The sequence below is a fragment of the Dermacentor albipictus genome, chromosome 1, assembly GCF_038994185.2.
Source record: "Dermacentor albipictus isolate Rhodes 1998 colony chromosome 1, USDA_Dalb.pri_finalv2, whole genome shotgun sequence".
In the NCBI taxonomy this organism is placed as follows: domain Eukaryota; kingdom Metazoa; phylum Arthropoda; class Arachnida; order Ixodida; family Ixodidae; genus Dermacentor; species Dermacentor albipictus.
The window spans coordinates 355,679,365-355,685,681 of NC_091821.1; the positions used below are offsets into that span (position 1 = coordinate 355,679,365).

General features: G+C 49.7%; 1 non-coding gene across 1 annotated transcript; it reads right to left on the minus strand.

The window, feature by feature from the left end:
• Positions 1 to 5,673: 5,673 nt before the first annotated feature.
• Positions 5,674 to 5,746, minus strand: TRNAR-UCU (transfer RNA arginine (anticodon UCU)). Its single transcript has one exon. It is a non-coding gene; the product is annotated as a tRNA-Arg (tRNA).
• Positions 5,747 to 6,317: the final 571 nt, after the last annotated feature.

Sequence of the window (6,317 nt, forward strand, 5' to 3'; positions counted from 1 at the left end):
TTTGAACTTTTTGGGGCAAATAAAAGCTAGTATATGCTGAAATGCGGAGCGCATTTCCGGGTGCCGATAACGCCTACCGTGTAAAAGAAATGCTCAATGTTTCGTTCGGACCGCATTATTATGTAAAAAGTAGGCAGTTAAAACACTATATGAATAGTTGTATCTACAGGCGCAGATGTAACACTGCTCGAGAGCGAAGAGGCGGTGGCGATGATAATCTCGAACCAATGGCATGTACCCACTAAAGGGGATATGGTGAAAATTGAGTGGCGCAGGCGAAATGCATTAAATGAATATACTGCAATAAATTAAAGGAAGAAAAGGAGAAAATAAGGAGCGTGATTGAGCCACCAGACGTAGGTGATATAATTAGCAAGTTTTTAGTAAAAGGAAAGCAAAAAAATTGATCTTCCAAAATGATAAAGAGAAACGAGCAAATAAGCTTATAGAAACGTTAAGAATTCAATCGGCGAAACTCACAAAGGGAAGTTTTCTGTCGTAATGGCAACAACGCACGGGAGATTGTGGTTGTTGTTGTATTCGTCATCGTCATCGTCGTCGTTGTCCTCGTGCTTACAAATATGGTAGGCATGCATTTCCTGAGTAGCAATACAATATGCAAGAATAGAGTAGGTGGCTTCCATAAGTTTGCTGTATAATTTTCCTCTTCCTGTCACCTCAAGCAACTCAGCTGAAGTAGCAATCCCTGCATATAGCAAGGTTGACATCTTCAGCTTAGATTAAAAACTCTCTATTTCTCTCGTTATTTATAAGCATGCTTGTAAGATTCTAACATCGCTAAACAATAATTGAAGTGAATATAAATAGAGAAAAACACCGTTTCGAATAACTAAATAACATTAAGATTGTCGTTGTAAGAAAATGCCTACATTTATCGAGGGGGAACTGTGCGCTGGCATATTGCGGGTCTTGTATGTACTGAAGTTCCTTTCGGAGTTCAAAGACGTTGAGAGGTTTTGCAACTGAATTCACTTTCAAGGTCGCGCCACCGTACAGAAGCCCCAGTGGTAAAAGGAAGAATCACATACGTTACCGGCCAGTGTCAGCTACGAGGACCAAAGGCAATGATTTGTTTCCTATATGACCAACTGAGCCGCAGGAATATCTCGCCACAAAAACTGAATAAACGTATGGACACGAAAACCTTGCGTACCGTAAAGTGCAGAATGGCCCATTGGGCGAAAAAAGCCAGCGTCTGTTGGCTGTAGTAGTGAAACGGCACCTAAAAGCTCACTGGCTGCGACGTCACGTCACGAGCAAGCCTCGACGGAGCACTGTGGGCGAAAGTGAACGCCTGCTGCCGCGCTACAACGTCAGGTGTTGCGTGAGGAGAAATGGCAACGCCGCGACGCCACGCCACCCTCGCCCTCGCTCTCTGTAGCTGGCGCGTTGTGCCCGAGCCAGCATCGCAGGCTGCTGCTGCTGCATGCTGGCTTGGCAGCACGTACTGCTATCGTCTACTAGCCTTGGTGGTCGCTGCTTCTTCCTGGGTCTGTCGTTACACAGGACGTCGGTGGCATGCGGGGTTTGCACTTCAGGCGGCTGCTTGCTGGCTCGGGCAGCATTTGCCACTATCATGCATTACTTGCCGCGCAAAACTCGAAGCACCACTCACCGGCGTTCAAATGGACAGTAATGCTCTCGCATACAGAACTCATAAGAAGAGATTAGGTGTCCTCGAATTCTTTCTTGTTACTTCTTTATATAAATCCATAGACTCCATAATTATGGCAGATTAAATTTTTCGCGAGAGCAGCAAAAAATTATGCAGATCCCACGCACTGAGGGAATCGATGTAAGCGAAGCTTTCCGTGTTGGATGCTTTGATTCACGATAATTAGCGGTGTTGTTGACGGCTAAAGCTTAATTTCTTCAGTGTTTAGTCTAACACGACAGTGGTGAGTTGATGTTAAACGTTACACTGCGCGCACCACTGCTGTTTGTTTGCGCAGCACACAGCGCAAACAAGGAGAGGTGTTTTCTTGAGGCGTTGTTGTGCGCCATATTTCATAACCTCTGAGAGCGTTGATCATTGTCATTGCCTCACATGGCACACCCCACCGTGGTAGAAGTATTAAACTTGAATTGGATGACGGGGGTATACGTGCCAAAATCAGAATCAGACTATAAGACACGCCCAAGGTGGCGGACTCCGGAATTTTGACACCCGTGACGTCCTTTAAGATGTCCCAAAATCTAAGTGCACGTGCGTTTTCTATTTCGCCTTCACCGAAATGCGGCCAGTGGCGTAGCTAGGTCGTCTGGCACCCGGGGCCCTTAGCTCTTCTGTCAGCCCCCCCCCCCTTCCTCCCCCCTCCCCGGGTGTAGACGAGGGAGGCGGGGATATCGACAAATTTCGGGTGTCTTCAGACGTATATGACACCCCCCCCCCCTTATTGGCCCCGTGCATCCCCCCCCCCTCTGTTGCTACGCCAGTGAATGCGGCTGTCGTGATTGAGATCAAATCCATGACCTCCAGCAATGCCATTGCCGCGAAGCTACCGCGGCGGGCACAGAAGTGTTGATTTGCAAGTAGACCGCTTCCGTTGTGTCGCCTAGACCCTGTGGTGCGCTTTAATTAATGCGACTCTGCTTCTGCACGCCCTGCGTAGTTCAGCCGCTTGACACATTTGCATGGTGTTTTTATCTGTCCGAAATAGAAGCAACGTACTATTTCGCATCTTGAACTTAAGCATATCCAGTGTCCCCACAACCGCTGTCATATAGTAATAGGGTTGCCTTGCCTACTCACGCCACCTCCACCTCCCCCATCCCTTGTATGGAAACTGCCTCCTCTCTACCCTTCTCTCTACATCTCGATCTACGTCCCCTCTGGACTTGGACGTTAGTAGAAAGGAAAGCGCTGTAGTTTCTGGCTTCTGAGTGGAGTCACGGATGATTACAGCTGTCAAGAGGCGAATGTGGTGACGCCTATAGGGAGCTCCAGAGGGAATTGTACATATTCGACGCGGTGGGGTGAAAACGAGTTTCTCGCGTCGCCTTTCCTCTCGTACTCGCTCCTGTCATGTATACACGCGCTCTGAACCACCCGCGGAAGCTGTGTGCCAGAAAGCCACAACCACAGAAGCAGCAGCAGTGGGAAAGTCGGAAGGAAGATGCAAAGAAAGCTTTGCTTTAATAATTCATTGCACCGCTTTGCAAAACACGCACCAAGTTCAGCGCGGCCTCGCATCACCTGTGGCAGAGATGGCGGTCACGCGGTATCAGAAAATACTCAGGCGCTGGCCAGTGATCCCGCTGCTATAGCGCCTAGGATATACTGGCAACCGTGCCAACCGCCGGGTCTGGCTCGCGCCGATGATGCCACGGTTGCTGCCACGGTTCCTACGGGCAACGCCGTCTGAAGGCCGCCCACGGTACTAACACAACAAAAATACCCCGCTCAAGCACTCGATACAGATGGTTGCTCAGCGAAGCCCAAACGTGCTGCCCCGGTGTTTATCACGTGGTTAATCCCGATGGTTCATTAAAAGACGGCTTGGTAGGTTGCCGGATCCTCGGTGCGCGATTGCTGCTTGTGCTCGTCTGCACGAGCCTGTTCTTGTGTCCGCGCTGCAGCATCGGCACGGTGTAGACGAGCTCGTTCTTGGTTCTGCTCATGGCGTCGCTGATCGAAAGCTGCCTGCTCCTCAGGAGTGAACATGACGCAAGACCTGCCTATTTCGGAGCCAGAGAGAAACTGCTGCGCACGCGCTCGGCTGCTACGGAGAGCAACGACGTCACTACTGGCGCAGTCAATCGCGCGCCTCTTTTATGCGAAGCATACTAGCCGCACAACCACGCTCTTCCTTGCTGCGCCGCGCGCGGCCACGTAGCTACCATATGACGTCATAACAGCTGCAAAAGCGGAGGCTCAACTCGTGCGCTCGCTTGCGGCCGCGTAGCTACATAGCCGGGTCTCAGCTCGTGCGCTCGCCTACATGAGTTGTTTCTTCGTCTAGCCGAACCAAATATAGCCAAGCAACAGCAGTTCACCAGGCTAAACAGTGGTTCAATAACAAAAATAAAGACTAGTATGCTTCACATCCTGGGCTTAACCTTAGCTAAGCCACAGCCATTTTTCTCTTCTTTTTTCGCTTGTGCGCGTGGAGCTGCGCCGGATGAGTTTTCGGCGTACAGGCGACATACGGATGGACAAATCGGCCAGCCACATACAGCTTCGCTGTAAAAAATTGCCTCGGTAGAACGCGGTTAAACAAAGTTTGTCGAGCGATAGCACAGTTTTGCTTACTTTGGAACAAAATACACACGTTGCTCCGTGCCATTGGCAACTACCACATCTACAACTGCACCACAAAGCAACAAACAGACGCTGCTGGGCGCGGCATTAGCAGCGAGCGAACTGACATTCATGCGGCGTCTCACTCCAACGCGAACTAAACGTCGAAAGCACCGCGCATGCGAAGCTACCAGCACTCGGCGCACTTTGTACACATCGCAGATCAATGTCAAGATATGAACGCCAACGCGGCGTTCGCAGGAGGCACCGCTAGTGGCAGCCTAAGTCCTAGTTTTACTTTGGCTGAGCTTGAAGGTCAGATTTACGGAACCAGGTGTTTTCTGTGTTTGTACCTGGAGTAGTAGAGCTGTCGCTCTAAAACACTTGATCATTTGCTGCTGCGAAGACGACTTAGCATAATATTCTTATTGAATAATCGCGTAATTATGTGAAGAAATGAAAATCGAAGCCAACGTTTGCGCAATGGCATGTCATCGCAGAGCGCGCCGCGAGGAGACCCGCTTGTTGTGCTGCAGTACAGGAGCATGCCTCCGCCGGTGGCAGGCTTCGTTCTCGGTCTTACCGTGGCACCTGCGCTCGGCCCACTACTCAGTATATTCCAGGTACCATACTGATGCACTGGTCTGTGCCCTAGAATGATCTTATCGCTCACTGAAAGTACACAAATGGGTCATTGCAATCATGTGCTTCCTTTGGAAACGCAGGGGGACTGTCTCCGCTCTTGTCCTGTAGAGGGCAGAATGGAATGAGCTTTCAGCAGCATGGTCGTGACATTTGTGTACAGATCGGTGGTGTCTGGTACAACAAAGTGGTCAAATCAAGTTTCGGTGAGGCGAATGATATCCTGCTTCACGTCCGAAGCCGCATTCAACGCGCGCTCTTAAGCTGCTCGTATTAAGGAGTAACGCCCCACCCTTCAGAAAGTTTCCATGACATCCGTTATTACTGGGATGTCAACTACCCAACAAATGAGTAAAAACGAGACAAAAGTTTTATACGAGTACTCCTTAAGCGTTGAGAAAAGCACTCGAGCGACAGCGTTCTTGGCACTAGTGCCGTGTGGCACAAAGATTCCGTCATATAGAATGGCAACTTGGGCAAGTTGAGCTAACCTAAGTGGCTTCTGTGATATTAGGTAGTGATTCTGCGTAGTCGGATAACTCTAACGGTATAAATTAAATATCCAAATCATTATATCACCCATGTCTTTAACTTACATGACAATCTTTTCGGCCACTAAGCCACTAGGCCGGCGACATCCCCACCCCCATTCCTCCTCTCTAAGGAAAAATGGAAAATTAAAACAAATTGAATTTGTGTGCACGTGACACAATTCAGCGTGTCAGACTCTATGTACGCACTTCCGGAGCAGATGAAAAAAATAAAACCTACGTCCCTGCCGGGGGTCGAACCCGGGACCTTTGGATTAGAAGTCCAATGCGCTTTCCACTGCGCCACAAGGACGGCGCTACAGCGCGTGATAAATGAAAGTGAAGTTTCATTAATTACACGGCATTTCGCCAATGGACGCGGCTCGGTGTGGCTTGCGCTTCGTTCACCTGGAAAGAGACGCGCTAAGCGTTCGTAAGCCGGATTACTTGCATGCCCAAACTCGTGCTCGAAGCTCCTTGTGTCGGTTACCACGCACGCGATCGCCGCGACTACTATGTGTCGTGGCTATCTAAGACAATAACAAAGTATATGCTAAAATGGTCTCGGCTTCACGTTGGTGGTAATAATAACTGCGGCTTGCACCGTGGATGGAGGAGACAAAATGAACCCGCATGGTATAGGTTTCGCATCACAAATAGAATGGGAACTAACTTTGGGACTTTCCGTCCGGTGCCTTACCTTAGTGTTTTTCCTGAACGGGGGAAGACGAAGAAGTGGCTCTTGTGCGGAGCCCCATTATCGCCTGCTCTCATTTTACCAGTATTTTTACGTGCTTTCGGGAGACGCCGTTCCCGAGACCTTTGGCAATTGAAGCGGAGTCAGCTAGACGTCCGGAGGAGACAGACGTCACAGCGTCAAGCGC